This window comes from Mauremys reevesii, linkage group 22 (assembly GCF_016161935.1).
Source record: "Mauremys reevesii isolate NIE-2019 linkage group 22, ASM1616193v1, whole genome shotgun sequence".
In the NCBI taxonomy this organism is placed as follows: Eukaryota; Metazoa; Chordata; order Testudines; family Geoemydidae; genus Mauremys; species Mauremys reevesii.
This window is the reverse complement of record NC_052644.1, coordinates 16,849,000-16,866,911: the sequence shown is the minus strand read 5'-3', so window position 1 is coordinate 16,866,911 and position 17,912 is coordinate 16,849,000.

The window sequence follows — 17,912 nt, the reverse complement described above, 5'->3', positions numbered from 1 at the left end:
TCTTTAAGCAGTTTGAGGCTTGCAGACAGCTGTTTAACACAAAGAGCCAAGATGTTATCTTTTCCCTACATTTAATTTCAGTGCCATAGGGAGATTCATGTCAAAGGAGGGTAGCTTCATTTAAAATTAGCCACTTTAGATTAACAGTGATAGAGCCAAGAGAGACATGCAGGGGGGGGGGGGGGATCACATGAGAAGAGCAATATCCTACCCCACCTACCTCATTCCCAACCCCACCAAGGGAGACACACACACACACAGCCACATTCCCTGAGGCTCCAGAGGGGTTAATTCAGTGATTCTCAAACTTTTGTACTGGTGACCCCTTTCACATAGCAAACCTCTGAGTGCGACTCCCCCTGACAACTTGCAACCCCCAGTAATAACCTTGTGACCCCCTGAGGGGTCCTGATCCCCAGTTTGAGAACCTCTGGGTTAATTTAATTTTAGCACCCTGTGTCCATTCACAGGCATGTGCTATTTTGAGCATTTCAGTTTTCACAACATAGGCTCATCCCAGATTCTGGAACAAGCTCAGATGCTCAGTTCGTGGAGTATGTACATAAGCTATACTAAAGACAAACCCACAGTAAAAGTCTCCAGTTTGTGAGGGACCCCATGGAGCAAGTCTCTAGGAAACAGATAAATTCACGGAGGTTAAGTCCATTAATGGCTATTAGCCAGGATGGGAAAGGAATGGTGTCCGTAGCCTCTGTTTGTCAGAGGGTGGAGATGGATGGCAGGAGAGAGATCACTTGATCATTACCTGTTAGGTTCACTCCCTCTGGGGCACCTGGCATAGGCCACTGTCGGTAGACAGATACTGGGCTAGATGGACCTTTGGTCTGACCCAGTATGGCTGTTCTTATGTTCTAACCTAAATGAACCCAAAGTTCTGGAAACAGATATGAGTCAAGGAAGCCAGCAGAGTATCAGAAACCTGGAAAAATCTCTGACTGGATGGGTTCAGGTGTTTGGTCACAAGCTGAGGTGGTTCAAAAGTTTTGGATTTTTTTTAAGTAGAATTTTTTATTGTTTCTTTAAACAATCAAACATAGCAAGCAGCAAATATTTGGCCACGCACTTCTGAAACCCCAAATCATGTTCAGGTTTTGGCTGACTAATTTCAGCTTTTCAATTAAAAAAAAAAACAACAAATTTTAAAGAAAAGCAGACACTGTCTGTGATTTTTTCTGCTTTTTAAAAACCCCTAGTTTTTGATCAAAAAAAAGTTTTGACAGAAAATATTTGTCCAACCATTTTAATGAGCTTTAGTGCCTTTTAGCACTAGCTGATGCTGAAAACCAGTGTGTTAGGGGGCTTATTCCTTCAACCTCTCACTTCCCTGGTCCTTCTCACATGAACAGAGAGCAACAATACCCGAAGTCCAAAGGCGCAAACAATTCGATGTTTATTGGGGTGAACTTCCAGCAAGCATGATTTCAGTTTCCTTCCTTAGTGTCCCTCTTCCCAGCTTTGACACCGCAGAGCCTTGCCTGTGTCCCTGTTTCTGTTCCCATCCCCTGTTCCCATTTCTCCCTTTAGCAAAACATGATCCCAATTTCCCCATCCCCAGTCCCTGTTCCCATTTCCCCCCCTTTTCCTGATTGACTGCAGACTATATAGTAAAACCTGAGTTTTGCTTAGCTATACCTTAACCAACCAAAACTGAAATTTAACTAACCAATCCTAACATATTGTAACATGGTTATTTAACCAATTATATTCCGCCACCTTCATTGGTTTGCACCCAACAAAATTAATTATACAGTACACAGAAACAATTACAGAACCAGACAGAGACCATGCAAAGAAACATACAAAAAATAGACAAGTGAGGATTTCACAACTACATCTATACAGACATAAGGGTTTTCCAGCTGTGTCTATTGATAAGTGAGTTCTTGCCAGATAGGATGCTATTAAACTAAGTTTTCTTTTACATCTTCTAGGCTCTTCTCTTTCTCTGGAGATGAGAGGAATATCAGGACAGGATTGTATTCCTAATAGCCCAATAGCACCTTATTTCAATGTGACTAGTTTGGAATGTGAGGATGTGACCATACACTTCCCCAGCTTATGGCTGCCTAATTACATCTTAGCTGACGGCCTTAGCCTGTCACAGTAAGAGAAGGCCATTACCCAGGGTACGTCTACACTACGGGACTATTCCGAATTTGCATAAACCGGTTTTGTAAAACAGATTGTATAAAATCGAGTGCCCGTGGCCACACTAAACACATTAAATCGGTGGTGTGCATCCACGGTCCGAGGCTAGCATCGACTTCTGGAGCGTTGCACTGTGGGTAGCTATTCCGTAGCTATCCCATAGTTCCCGCAGCCTCCCCTGCCCCTTGGAATTTCTGGATTGAGATCCCAGTGCCTGATGGGGCAAAACTCATTGTCGCGGGTGGTTCTGGGTAAATGTCGTCAGTCACTCCTTCCTCTGGGAAAGCAACGGCAGACAAGCATTTCGCGCCTTTTTTCCCTGGATTGCCCTGGCAGATGCCATATCATGGCAATCATGGAGCCTGTTTTGCCTTTTGTGACTGTCACCGTATGTGTACTAGATGCCACTCACAGAGGCGATTCAGCAGTGCTACACAGCAGCATGCTTTTGCTTTTGCTTGATAGCAGAAATGGTTACCAGCCATACTGCACCATCTACCAATCCATAAATTGGTAAAAAGATGAGCATGGCTGCCAGTTGTTTTGCACCATTTGCTGCTGTCATAAGTGCCCCTGGCTGCTCTTAGCCAGGGGCGCAAAAGCTAAAATGGGGAATGACTCCCAGAATCAATCTCTCCTTTTTGGTATCTAAAAATAGAATCAGTCCTGCCTAGAATATGGGCAAGTGTACTAGAGAACCACTGTATCAGAGAGCACAGCTGCTCTGTGTCAGATCCTGCAGAAATTATGAGCTGTATGCTATTCACAGGGGGTGCTCCTGAAACAACCCCACCTGTTGATTCCATTCTTCCCCCAGCCTTCCTGGGCTACTGTAGCATTGTCCCCCCACTTATTTGATGAAGTAATAAAGAATGCAGGAATAAGACACACTGACTTGTTAGTGAGAAATGAGTGGAAGGCAGCCTCCAGCTGCTATGATAGTCCAGACAGGACAGTAAGGAGCGTGGAGGAGAGGAGCCCAGCATCCCTCTGCTAGTCCAGGGGCAATTGAATCTTTTTTTTACACATGAAGGGTGGGGGCTGACAGAGCTCAGCCCCCTGTTGCTATGACAACAATGGTTATCAGCCATACTGCACCATCTACCAGGAAAAATTAGGACCAGGCACCCTTGATAGACCTCACCGATGCTAGTCTGCATAGTTACCAGTCCTTTTGCACTGCCCCATGTGCCAATAGGCTGATGATGAGGACAGATACCAGTCATATTGCACCATCAGCCACCCATGGCGGGGGGGAACAAGGATGTTGGTGTTGAGTGCTGCAGCATCGGGTCTATCTGCAGCATTCAGTAAAGATAGGGTGACATGTTAAAGAGTCAAGAGAGGATTGTTTTCCCTTTCACTTCTGGGGGTGGGTGGGGGGGTGCATAAATTGCCGAGCTATGCCCTGACCCACCGCGGACACTGTGTTTGACCCTAGAAGCATTTGGAGCTCAGCCAAGAATGCAAATACTTTTCGGAGACTGCAGGAACTGTGGGATAGCTTGAGTCCTCCAGTCCATGAACGTCCATTTGATTCTTTGGCTTTCCGTTACGCTTGTTACGCAGCAGTGTGCTGAGTCCCTGCTATAGCATCTGTCTGGAGATTTTTAAAAAATGATTTTGAATTTCGTCTTCTGTAACGGAGCACTGATAGAACAGATTTGCCTGCCCTTACAGCGATCACATCCGCATGGTCCATGCGGGAGCTCTTTCTTTATTTTGATTTTTAACTGCATCGCCACATGTGCTGATCTGAGCTCCACGCTAGGCAAACAGGAAATATTCAAAAATTTGCGGGGCTTTTCCTGTCTACCTGGCCACTGCATCCGAGTTCAGATTGCTGTCCAGAGCGGTCAGTGGTGCACTGTGGGATACCGCCCGGAGGCCAATACCGTCGATCTGCGGCCACACTAACCCCAATCCGATATGGTAATTCCGATACTAGCGCTACTCCTCTCGTTAGGGAGGAGTACAGAAACCGGTTTAAAGAGCCCTTTATACCGATATAAAGGGCCTCTCAGTGTGGACGGGTGTGGTGTTAAATCGGTTTTACGCTCCTAAAACCGGTTTAAACGCCTAGTGTAGACCAGGCCACAGACAGTGATTTTGATTCTTTCTTTTATACCTCTATAACTAGCTAAGTGATAAGAATACACCTACATTCTTAAAGTATAGGCCTTTGAAGACAGGCCTGAATATCTATATCCTAACACAGTGATACCTTGTAAAGGTGACTTGAAAAGAAGTTTTCTCAAAACTGGGTTTGTGCTGAGATGTGGAAGGTTTTTAAATGTGTATTTTTCCCAGGGCCGCTGGGCGGGGGAGGGGCAAGTGGGCAATTTTCTCCAGGCCCCACAGGGGCCCCCATGAGAATATAGTATTCTATAGTATTGCAACTTTTTTATGGAAAGGGCCCCCAAAATTGCTTTGCCCCAGGCCCCCTGAATCATCTGGGAGGCCCTGCCTAACCCCCACCTTGCCTCGGTGGCTACTGCCAGTTACCATCTAGCCCCTGCTCCCTGGGGCAGACTGCAGTTTGTAAACCCCTCATCATCAGCAAGGGGGGTTGGACCAGATGCCTCTGCCTATATCTGGGCTGCCCCTCTGCAGCCCTAGTACCCTTTTGTGGGTCCTTAGCTTGGCCTGCAGCTTTGCTAGGCTGGAGCTCCCCAGCACTGCTCCACCTGGATACCCCTTCTCAGATTCCCAGGCAGCCAGGGCCTTCTCTCTCTGAAGCTAGAGAGAGTCTGGCTTCAGCTTCTGGCCCCAGCCCTCTTATAAGGGCCAGCTGCCCCCCTCCCCCCATCATTAAGCTGAGCACAGCTGTGGCTGCTTCCTGAATCAGCCCAGCTTTCCCAATTGCAGCCCTCTCTTGGGCTGTTTTTAACCCCTTTTCTGTGGCAGTGAGCAGTGGCGTAGTCAGGTTCTAAGTGTAGGGGGAGCAAACATAAAAAAAGCACCCCCCTTGGCTTCTCCTCTGGCCACGCCCCCCTTGGCTCCTCCTCTGGTCTCACCCCCCTGCCCCGACTCTGCTCCCTCACTGCCCCATTGGATCCCAAGCCGGGCCTGCGGAGGAGACACCCCTGTGCAGCAGCCTGGGCACACGAGCCATGGCCGGCTGGGGCTGGGAGCGCTGCAGTGCAGCGCGGAGGCTGCTCCAGCCCTGCAGCCCATGGGGCAGGGTAGCACAGTGGGTCCGGGGGCAGTGTGGAGCGGGCAGGGCCCGGGTGGGCAGCGCAGCCCGGGGGCATGGGCCACCCGCCAGAGACACACGGTGGAGAGGGGCTGCGGGGGTGAGACTTGTGCCAGGCGGGCTGGCCAGCGGACAGGGGCGAGGAGCCGGTCAGTGTCCCCCAAACTGATAAACTTCCCCGATGCTGCTGGGGAGCCCCGTGCCTCTCCCGCTCGGCTGCACTCCAGCGGCTCCTTCCCGATGAGGTGGCGGCCGCCCATCTGGGAAGGAGCTGCTGGAGCACAGCCGAGCGGGAGAGGCTGATGGCAGGACGTGCCACATATGCCCGGGGCAGGCCAGGGGGTGGGAGGCTCTGTGGGGAGGGCAGCGTGTGCAGCCAGGGTGCTGTGTGCGATCCTGCAGCGCGGCCAGGGCCTGCTAATGGTGGCTGTGGCGATGTTGGGGCCATGCTGAGCGTGGGGCACGATGGCCAAACAGCCGGCCCCCTCACTTCCCCGGCTGCGGCTGCTGCCTACCCCCCTCCCATGGCTTCTCTGGCCATGCTGCCCCCAGTGCCGGCCCGGCCAGCGCTGCTTTTGGAAAATGTGCTGAGGGGAAGTGACTGCTTCCCCTGCACCCCGCTAGCTACACTACTGGGAGTGAGGCAGCCACCGCCCCATTACAGTCTGCTTGGGTTGCCCTGAGCTCTCTCCTTCCCTGGGCTGCTGCTGCTGCTTCTGCTTCCTGGACTCTCCCTCCCTGTACTACCCTTGCTGCTGAGGGTAGGCTTGTCACCCTGCCCCCCTCACCCCCCCACAGGGAGAAGCATGGGTCCCACCACTACCACCTAGGGGTCCCTCCTTCTTGGCCAGCTGACTGCTGTTTGCTGCTGCCCTGGAGACACTGCTACCTTTGAGGAGGAGGAAGAGGAAGAGACCTGCCAAGAGACATCGTGGAGGGGGTTTGTTCATCGACTGAGTGACTTTACTATCTCTGCTGTTGAGGTGGTAGCAACTCCTGTTGTTGTGGGGAGCATGGAGGAGAGGTGCGGAGCCCTCCCCCTTGTCCATCTGCTCCCCCCCCCGCTATTGCTGCCTCCTCCACCATCCTGTTTACCACCTGGATCCACTCTTTGCCCCTCAATGTGGCTGTTTCTTCTCCCCCCTTCGCTATCTGGGACTGTGGGCAGCAGTATGCAGCAGAGACTGAGCTACACAGGCGCACATGTCCCCTGCCTTGGACTTACCCTCCCCCCAGCTGCGTTTGGCTGGTGGGGCCCCTTTCCTGCTGTTCCCCCCTTTGGCGTCCCTGCGCCCCCCTCCTGCAGCCTGCCCCACCCACCACTTGCTTTGACCTTCTGGCATTTCTCTTTCTGTTAGTTTGCCTCCCCCGTCCCAGCCTTGCAGTGTTTGCTATTTGCCACCTTTGTAGTTCCCTCCTGTGGTTTGCCTGGCCCCTTTCCCCCCTGCCATCCCTCTCTCCCCTAGTTCAATCCCTCTTACTTGTGCACCCATGCCTCCTCCATAAGCGCTTGTGCCCCCCCAACTGTTCACAGCCCTCCCAATGAAATCGTAGTCCCTCCCTCCCCTTCCCAGTGCAGCCGGAGGAGCTGGTATCCCTACCCAGTACCTGTGCCCCCTCCTTTTGCCCCTGTATACCCCACCCCTGGTGCCCTCCTCTCCTGCCTGCAGCCTAGTGGGGAGGAGGGGTTGCTTCTTCCTACCCCATCCCAGAGGTGCCCTCCTTCCCTAAACACAGCCTAACAGGGAGGAGTGGTTAGCCCAGTTCCCTCTCCCCCATCCCCCCTGCCCCTCCCGCTGGACCCTCCTCCCCTGCTTGTTGCCCAGTGGGAAGGAGCACCTGCCTGTCGTCTCACCTCCCTGTTAGGGCCTCCTCTTGCCATCATGGAGGAGGACCCTGCTCCTGCCCCTGTCCCAACCCCTTGCACTGATGACCCTGTGGTGTCCCCTTTGTTATCGCCCCTGCCCACCCCAGCAACTGGCATCTTGGCCACCCCTAGCCCTGACTCCGCCACTGCCATGGCCGCCCCTTCCACTGGCAAAAGGTCTGGGGGAATAAAAGGGGCAAAGGCCCCGCCTGGAGAACAAAATCTCCCGCCGGCAAGGCCACCCTCCCTGCCGTGACCCCGACACCTGCCATGGCTCCTCCTTCCCCTGCTGTTCCTTCCACCAGCTCTGGGGGCGTTCCATCTCAAGCCCCCAGAGTGTAGGCCTAGCTGGCCACCGCCCCTCCGCATGACACAGTGCCATCTGCCCCGACTGCCACCTCCGGTACCATCCTTGGTGGTCGGGGCCCCTTCCCCTCGATGACCAGGAGACATGGCGTCCGCTGCCTCCTGGTGCCCACCTCACCGCACATCGAAACATACATGCAGGCGCTGGTGAGGGTGGTGGGGCCCACGGCTGTTGTGACGGCCTCCAAAATGTACGGGAAGGCTGCCTCACAGGAGGCAGTGGAGAGGGGTCTGGCGGTAGGGGGCGTGTTTGTTCCCTTGGAATCCCTTGAGGACCTGGGCGTATGGGTGGTGTTGACCTCCATCCTGCCCTTCCTTCCCAACGCTGCTCTGTTACCTGCCCTCTCCACCCTGGGGGAGCCCATTTCCGTCATCAGCCCTCTCCTGCTGTGCTGTAAGGACCCTGCCCTCCGTTATGTCCTGTTCTTCCGCCAGCAGGTCCAGATCCATCTAGCGCCGTCGGTGTGTGACAGAGTGGCGCTTGAGGGGTCCTTCCTAGTGCCCTACCAGGGAGCCCACTACCAGGCCCATTATATGACAGGGGAGGCTCGGTGCTTCCACAGAGGACAGGGCAGCGAGTGTCTTGCCAGTTGAGGGAGAGGGCCTGCCCCAGGGGGAGGTTTCCCTTCCCCCTGCTCTCCCACCCTTGCCGCCCCGGGACCATCGCCCTCACCCCTTGGCCCTGCCGACCAGCCCTCCACCTCCACTTCCACCTTGGAGGGAGGAGTGCTTGTCTAGGGGAAGCACGGTGCCCGCAAATCATGGGCTCAATCCATCCCCTCCAACGAGGAGGGAGAGGATGCACTCTGAAAGATACTGCAGGGGGCTGAGGTTGCTAGATCTTCCACTGTGCCCCCGGACAGAGCCCAGCAGGAAGCACCAGCCATGGAAACCATGGCAGCGGACAGAGGCGATCCTGCCCCCTCTTGTTGAGTCCCCCCCCGCACAAGGAGGCCTCTGCAGGAGTTCCCCCAGCCCTTGTGCACCCCACCGCTGCTGATGCCGGGGCAGCTGTTGTCCTGGTTGCTGGCAGGCAGGGCCGCCCAGAGGATTCCGGGGGCCCGGGGTCTTCGGCAGCGGGGGGCCCTTCCGTTCCGGGACCCGCCGCCGAAGTGCCCCGAAAACCCACGGCGGGAGCCCCCCACCACTGAATTACCGCCGAAGCGGGACCCGCCGCTGACGTGCAGCCCGGTCTTCAGCGGTAATTCGGCGGCGGGGGGTCCCCGCCGCAGGTCTTCGGGGCACTTCGGTGGCGGGTCCCGGAAAGGAAGGACCCCCCGCTGCTGAATTACCGCCGAAGACCGGGCTGCACGTTGGCGGCGGGTCCCGCTTCGGCGGTAATTCGCCAGTGGGGGGATCCCCCGCCGGCGAAGACCGGGATCGAAGAAGCTCCTGCGCCCTCTTGCCCCGCCCCCTCTGGGCAGCCCTGACCCTATCCACCCCCCCAGAACACCCACAATCCAACCCCCATTCCCTGCCCCTCCCCAACCTCTGCCCTGACTGTCCCCAGGGCTCCTGCCCCTGCTCCAACCCCCCCGGCCCCAGCCTCTGACCCCCGGATCCCTCCTCACGCGCAGCCTCAGCGCCTCGGCTGAACAGCCGCAGCGTGTCCCCGGCGGGGCCTGAGCTCCGTCCCGCTCAGAGCCGCGTGGTGAGGGGGCGGGGCTGGGAGCTCCGGGCCCAGTGGAGGGAGCAGAGCTCAGCCCGGAGCTCCCAGCCCCGCCCCCTCACCACGCGGCTCTGAGCGGGGCGGGGCTCACGGGCCCCGCTGGAGACAGGGCGCTTGATGCGCTGAGGATCCAGGAGAGGGGCAGAGGCGGGAGCCTCCACTCTTCTCTTGGGGGCCCCTGCGGAGCCCGGGGCCTGGGGCAAATTGCCCCCTTTGCCCCCCCCTCTGGGCGGCCCTGCTGGCAGGGAGGACTCTGGGACCATGAGAACTGATTTTACATCCATATTTGAGGAGATTGAGGCTGACCCTGGTTACTCAGGGGGAGGACAACCCCCCCACCAGTGGGCTTCGATCTGGGCGGCAGCTTAGTCCCACTGCCCCCTTATTCTCCCTGCCCCTCACCCCATGCTGTAGCCTCCATTCATGTCCTTGGGGAACCCCTGGCCCTACCTATCAGCCCGGCCATGGATACCACCCCATGTGAAGCCACCGAGCCCCTTGGGGCAATGGCTGATGCTGAGCAGCTGGGCCCTGAGCCTGTGGGCGCACCCTCTACCACCTGGATGGAGCAGTTGGCCTCCCCTCCAAAAGGGGGCCCCCCAGACGACTCCATCATGCCGGATGCCTTGGCTGCGGGTGACGCACTTGAAGTAACACCTGTGCCCGGTGTCAGTGAAGGCCCCGCTCCTGCCCTGAGTCCTGGTCAAGAGGAGCCGCACCCCACCAGCTCGTCTGCTGGGGACCATGTATCCATTTCTGTTCCCTGCTCCCGTTCCAAACCCTACTCCTGCCCCCGCTCCTGTCCCCTCTCCTGCCCCTGTCCTAGTTCCCAATCCCACTCCCATTCCTGCCCCTGATCCCATTCCCACCCCTTCTCCTGCCCCTGTCCCCGATCCTGCCCCTGCCTCTGTTCCTGCCCCCAAAGCATCACCTGTTCCTCTTCCCTCCACTGCCCATTCTATTGCCTCCCCTGAGGTTGTCTCATTCCTGCTACCCACGGACAACCCTCAGGGGGCGGTTTTCATGTCTCCCCTTCCCTACATTTTTGGGGCTGCACTATTCCCTCCGCCACCCCCTTCCTTGCCGGGGATGGAGATGGGCTGTCCGGCACAGCAGCGCCATGGCTTGGCCCCTTGTTTGCCTCTCCGTAGGCTGCGAGGATCTCTGAGGGGCCCCACCAGAGGATGGCAGCAAATTGGCTGCCGCATCCCCCTCTGCACTGAGGGATGAGCTGCACCGCTTCCTGAAGGACACCCGTAGCTCAAAGGGCAAGGTGCAGCTCACCCTCCAGCACTGAGGGGACTTCCATCATGTCCTCCGGGCCATGAGGGCCCTTTTGGGGGAAGGGAGAGGGACCGGGAGGCAGGACATTGTGGCCTACCAGTGGGCCCACAAATTCGACGACTCCTTCTTGACCTTTGGGGTTGAACATGGGTTTTTGCAGGGCCCACTGGAGGTTTCAATCACCCTGCCCATGAGGATCCACCCCAGCCCTCCCTAAGAAAGCTGTAATCTTTGCCACATTAAACACCCGGGGCTGTAGGGTGGGTCTCCGCAGGAGCCAGGTGCTCTCCTTCCTTCGGGAGGGGGGTACTCTGTGATCTTCCTACAGGAGACCCACACGGCTCCAGCCGTCAAGGCTAGCTGGCAGCTGGAGTGGGGGGACGGCATATATTTTAGCCGCCTCAGCGCCCACTAGGCTGGGGTGATCACCCTGTTTGCCCACCATGCTGGGGGTCACCAAGGTCATGCCAGGCCGCCTGCTGCACATCCGGGCCTGTGTGGAGGGGCTGACATTAAACCTGGTCAACGTCTATGCCCCGAACACGGGCCCAGAATGAGTGCGTTTTTATTGGCAGGAGTCGGCCTTCCTCGGCACCCTGGATCCTCAGGAGTGCCTGGTCCTAGGCGGGGACTTCAACACCACCCTCGAGAACTGGGACTGCTCAGGAGTCGAGATCGTGGACCATTACTCCCTGGTGGACATCTGATATGACCACCACCGGGACGACAATACCAACTTTGCCTATGTCCGGGTGGAGGAGAATCAGTCGTGCCACTCCTGGTTGGACCACTTTTATTTTTCACATTTCCATCTGGTACAGGCCCATGCCTCTGGCATCCGGCCAGCCCCGTTCTCGGATCACCATTTGGTGACCATGACAGCCTCTCTCAGTTCGAAGAGGCCAGGGCTGGCCTATTGGCATTTTAACAGCTTGCTGGAGGATGTGGGCTTAGTGGCATCCTTCCGGGAGTTCTGGCTGGCTTGGCGAGGGCAGCAGCACGCCTTTCCCTCAGCAAGGCGGTGGTGGGATTTGGGGAAGGTGCGCACACAGCTCTTCTGCCCAGACTACTCCTGGGGCACCAGCCAGTGGAGAGATGCGGTGATAGGGCAGTTGGAACGGGAGGCCTTAGAGCTAGAGAGGCGTCTGGACTCTGGCCCCGAGGATCCACCCCTCTGCACAGTGTACCGGAAGGAGCTCTGGGCTCTGGAGACCATGGGGCCTGGGGTGCCTTCGTTTGATCCTGCATCCATCTCCTTCGGGAGATGGATTGTGGCTCCCGCTTCTTCTATGCCCAGGAGAAAGAGGGTGGCTAAAAAGCACATCACCTGCCTCCTGGCAGAGGATGGTGCCCTCCTCACAGATCCAGAGGAGATGCATGGAAGGGCCAGGGCCTTCTACGACAGCCTTTTCTCCCTGGATCCGACCGATGCCGAAGCCTTTAGGGTGCCCTGGACCGGACTCCCTACGGTCAGCGTGGGCGACCGAGACCTGCTGGAGATGCCTCTCTTTCTGGCCAAGGTCTCTCGAAAGCCTTCCGTCTCATGCCCACCAACAAATCCCCAGGTATGGATGGGCTGATGGTGGGGTTCTACCGCATGTTCTGGGACCTCCTTGGCCCGGACCTCATCAGTCTCTGAGCCGAGTCCTTGAAAAGCGGGGTCCTCCCTCTCTCATGCAGGTGAGCCACGCTCGCCTTATTGCCGAGGACCTCCGCGACCTACAGAATTGGTGTCCTGTCTTGCTCCTCAGCATGGACTATAAGGTTGTAGCAAAGGCCATCTTAGGCCTGACTAGACCTACACCATCCCAGGCCGGACCATATTCCATAACTTGTATTTGGTCCAGGATCATTTAGAGCTGGGATGTAGGGATGGTCTGTCATTTGCCTCCTGTTCCTGCATTCATGGGCTTTCTCCAGGTGCTGTACGCTGACACGGAGTGTCTGGTCAGGCTCAACTGGACCCTGACTGAGTGGGTCAGCTTTGAGTGAGGAGTACAGCAGGGGTGCCCTCTCTTGGGCCAGCCCTGCTCTCCCAGCCACAGCGCGGCAAGCCCGCGGCCCCATTCTCATGGCCAGAGAGTGGAAAGTCCCTGGCCCCGGTCTACCGGCTTGAGCACGGAAAGCCTGTGGCTCCGCTCCCCCCGGCCAGAGCACGGCAAGACCGCAGCCCCGCTCTTCTGGCCAGATCGTGGCAAGCCCTGCTCCACCGGCGGAGTGCGGAAGCCAGCGGCCCCGCTCTTCTGACCGGAGCACAGAAAGCCTATGGCTTTGTTGCCCCGCAGGAATGCGGCAAGGCTGTGGCCCTGCTACCCCAGCAGGAGCATGGCAAGTCTGCGGCCCCCTTCCTCTGGCGGGAGTGCGGCAAGTCCCACGGCTCCGCTCCCCCTGGTTTAGGTCCTGCCCCCCTAGGCGTTTCCCTGTTTCCCCTACAGCAGAGTGAGTGGGAAGCTGAAGCCACCATAGCTGGGAAGAGGAATCCTAGTGAGAGCCTCACATGTCAGGACCCCCCGACACTGTAACATGTGACTGAGGGGAGTGGGGTCAGTGGCAGTCACAGCAATGGACACACAAACTGCTGGAGGAAAGCAGGCTGTGCCCCATCCCTGTGTCTGCCCTGGAGCAGAAGCAGAGCACTGGCCCACCTGTCCCGAGATCCAGGCTGCCAGCTGATCTGCCCTGCCTGTCCCAGCCACCCTGGGCTGCCAGTCACCCTGAGTCACGGCCCACACGGGAACATTGGCCACCCCGATTCCTGGGCCGCTGGCTGCCCTGAGTTGGCCTGACTCCTGTGCTGCCAGTTGGTCCATACACCGGCCCAACCCCCGGGCCTCCGGACAGCCCTAGCCGCCCCGGCCACCGGTCGGCTTGACCCGCTGCCCGATCAAGCCTCGAGCTATAGGCTGCTGGCCCAAGCTGAGCCCGCGTTGGCTTCAGGGGAGGGGGGAGTGAGGGCGGGACATTGGGGTGGAGCATGGGCAGAGCCATGGCCTGGGTTAGGAGAGGCTTACCCTCTCCTGGCCTGTTATACCCACCACCCATGCTTTAGACCCACATAAAAGGAACATGGCAGAATAAATTATTTTTCTGTCAACTGGCAAATCCATTAAAAAACAAAATAAACCCAGCCAGTCCAGTCAAATCCCAAGCACCCTATTGGCAATGGCAGCACTATTTTAAATTTATTTTGCAATAATGTTGCTTCTTCTGTACACTGACTTGATAAATTTGTGGTTTTCTTTTGGATGCCGCACATCCTGCTTTGTTATTGAAGGGTCATGTCAGACACTGGGTCTGTGCACACATTGGCTTGTTGTCATTTCCATGTTTGCACTGATTTTTAACACCCTTGTGAAGCACACAGATGTTACTTGCCCTGGATTTAGAGGGGGAAACTGAGGCACACAGACAGGAGGAGACTTATAGACTTTAACGGCAGAAGGGACCATTATGATCATCTAGTCTGACCTCCTGCACAATGCCGGCCACAGAATCTCACCCACCCACTCCTGTAACAAACCCCTAGCCTATGTCTGAGTTATTGAAGTCCTCAAATCATAGATTAAAGACCTCAAGCTGCAGAGAATCCTCCAGCAAGTGACCCGTGACCCATGCTGCAGAGGAAGGCGAAAAACCTCCAGGGCCTCTGCCAATCTGCCCTAGAGGAAAATTCCTTCCCGACCCCAAATATGGCTTACCAAAGCTCAGACAATGAGTCAGTAGCACAGGTATGAATAGAACCCAGGAATCCACCAAGCCCTGGGCACTAGCCTCAAGAGCCTTCTGCCCACCCTCTGCAATGGGAAGTCTCGTGTCTTGTCAGTGCATAGAACTGACACCATTGGCCATGGAAGCAAAACATAACCAGGGGCTGTGTTTTGACAATGTAAAGAATGGGGGATATCTTGTGTTTTGAGCATGTCGTAATTAAACAAAACCTGGGTTATAATCTTTAGCCAGTGCTGGACTATTTGGTGTATTGATTGTACAGTTTGTAGTTCTGGAAAGTATGACATGTTGTCAAAAATGGGTGTTTTAATGATTTTTTTTTCCTTGGGGAATGTCTCACTTTTCTATATATTCCTCCAGCAGAAAGATCCAGTCACAGATATGGTCCACATTTGAATATATTTTTGCTTCTACAATGGGAATTCTAAGAGGACCAATTTAGGTCAATGCATGGCATATAAATAGTACTTAGAAATGTGCCAGTCTGAAGCTGCTGAATTTTAATTTGATGACAAAAAATGTGGCATGACAAAAAGGACTCAAAATAAGAGAAAGAGAGAAAGAGAGAGAGAGAGAGAGAGGACTAGGTCCATAACCAGGTCATGGCGAGCTGTGGGGGCAGAAAAATGATGTGGGAACAGAGGTGACATGTAAAGCCCCATGCATCAGGGGTTGATCCAGCTAGCCCCACACAGCCGAGAAGGGTGCATCACCTTCATCCTCTGACTCACTTCAGGAGGCCACCCAACCTGTCTGGCTTGGGCACACGACCAAAAAATCTTGACAGGAGGCATGCTGCACTGTGAAATTACCTAATTAATAAATTAATGAATTACATCTCTACCCTGATATAATGTGACCTGATATAACACGAATTTGGATATAACGCAGTAAAGCAGGGCTCTTGGAGGGGGAGGGGGCTGCACGCTCTGGTGGATCAAAGCAAGTTCGATATAGTGCGATTTCATGTATAACGCGGTAAGATGGTTTGGCTCCTGAGGACAGCCTTATATCAGGATAGAGGTGCAGTATGAAGTACATGAATGAAAAACCCTGCTACAAACAAATACAAAAACTGATAATATCAAATTATAGATGAACTTTTTCTTTAGTATTACATTTAAATAAGAAGCAAGTTGTGGAACCAGACTCGTTAAGACAATTTGACTAAAATTAAATAACATTTAAGGTATTGAATTAAAACAAAAGTTGTTAGTTTTCCCTCCCCCCCCTTTTTTTTATAACAGGGCCTTGTGCTCCTCTGTTGGAAAGTTAACAATAGCACTAACCTGCTGCAAAATTCAGAGTTGGAAGAAAACAGCTTGCTTTTTGCTCCTGGAGGTCACAACCCATGCAGGTCACATATTTTTTTTTGTAAAGCAGCTGCCCTGACCACTGGTTTTCAATGGAGTTTTTGAGTCCAGCTACAGGGAGCCTATTGAGCATGCTCAAAACTGCTACACCCAGTTTCAAAATGTCTGGATGTGCAATGCTAATTGTGCATCTGCCTAGCAATAATGCCCCAGACACAATTTATTCCTCTCCCCACTTCTCTCTAGATCATTTACAGAGATATCTCCCTATTTGGCACGTGGATTACACCCAGAGTATGTCTACACTACAAGATTATTCTGATTTTACAGAAACCGGTTTTTGGAAACAGATTGTATGAAGTCAGATGCACGTGGCCACACTAAGCACATTAATTCGGAGGTGTGCGTCCATGTACCGAGGCTAGCGTCGATTTCCAGAGCGTTGCACTGTGTGTAGCTATCCCATAGTTCCCGCAGTCTCCCCCTGCTCATTGGAATTCTGGATGGAGATCACAATGCATGATGGGGCAAAAACAGTGTCGCGGGGATTCTGGGTAGATGTCGTCAGTCAATCCTCCCTCCGTGAAAGCAATGGCAGACAATCATTTTGCGCCCTTTTCCCTGGATTGCCCTGGCAGACACCATGGCATGGCAACCATGGAGCCCGTTTAGCCTTTTTTTCACTGTCACTGTATGTCTACTGGATGCTGCTGACAGATGCGGTACTGCAGTGCTACAAAGCAGCATCCCTTTGCCTTTGCCGGTTAGCAGAGATGGTTACCAGTCATATTGTACTGTCTGCTGCTATTATGGGTGCTCCTGGCTGGCCTCGGTGAGGTCAGCCAGGGGCGCATGGACAAAAATGGGAATGACTCCCCAGGTCATTCCCTTCTTTAAGTTTTGTCTAATGGAGAGTCAGTCCTGCCTAGACTATCAGGTAAGCCTACTAAAGAACCAGAGAGGCAAACAGCTGCTCCAGGTCAGAGCCCCAGACATCCCACAGAAATGATGAGCTGCATGCCATTCTAGGGGGTGCCCCTGCAACAACCCCACCCGTTGCTTCCCTCCTCCCCCACCCCTCCTGGGCTACCGTGGCAGTTGTCCCCGCGTTTGTGTGATGAAGTAATAAAGACCGCATGAATAAGAAACAACACTGACTTTATTGTCTCTGCAAGCAGAGATAAAAGGGGGAGAGGGGCGGAAGGTAGCCTCCAGCTGCTATGATATTCCAGGCAGGACTGAATCTCCATTAGACAAAGCTTAAAGAAGAAAATGACCGGGAGTCATTCCCATTTTTGCCCAGGCGCCCCCAGCCGACCTCACCGAGGCCAGCCAGGAGCACTCACGGGATGATGATGATGGATCCCAGTCATATTGCACCGTCTGCCATCAGGAAGGGAAGGGAGTGCTGCTGTGTAACGCTGCAGCACCACGTCTGCCAGCAGCATCCAGTAGACATACGGTGACATTGAAAAAAGGTGATAAACGATTTTTTTCCCTTTTCTTTCATGGGGACTGACGACATATACCCTGAGCCATCCGCAACAATGTTTTTGACCCTTCAGGCTTTGGGAGCTCAGCCAAGAATGCAAATGGTTTCCTGAGCGTGCGGGAACTGTGGGATAGCTGGAGTCCTCAGTCTCCCCTCCCTCCCTCCCTCCGTGAGTATCCATTTGTTTCTTTGGCTTTCTGTTACGCTTGTCTCAGCTCCTTAAGTTTCACACAGCACTGTGTTGAGTCCCTATTGTGGCCTCTGTCTATCATAGCCTTGGAGATTTTTTCAAATGTTTTGGAATTTTGTCTTTTGGAACGGAGTTCTGATAGAACAGATTCATCTCCCCATACAGAGATCAGCTTCAGTATCTCCCGTATAGTCCATGCTGGAGCTCTATTTTGATTCTGGGACTGCATGGTCACCTGTGCTGATCGGCGCTCCATGCTGGGGAAACAGCAAATGAAATTCAAAAGTTCGTGGGGCTTTTCCTGTCTACTTGGCTCTAGTGCATCCAAGTTCAGATTGCTGTCCAGAGCGGTCACAATGGTGCACTGTGGGATAGCTCCCGGAGGCCAATACCATCGACTTGTGGCCACACTGACTCTAATCCGAAATGGCAATGTCGATTTTGGCGCTATTCCCCTTGTCGGGGAGGAGTACAGCTATCGATATTAAGAGCTCTTTATATTGATATAAAGAGCTTTGTTGTATGGACGGGTGCAAGGTTAATGTGATTTAACGCTGCTAAATTCAATATAAACTCATAGTGTAGACCAGGCCTCAGAGTCTTACAGCTGAATCCCAAGGCTCCACTGGAGACAGAA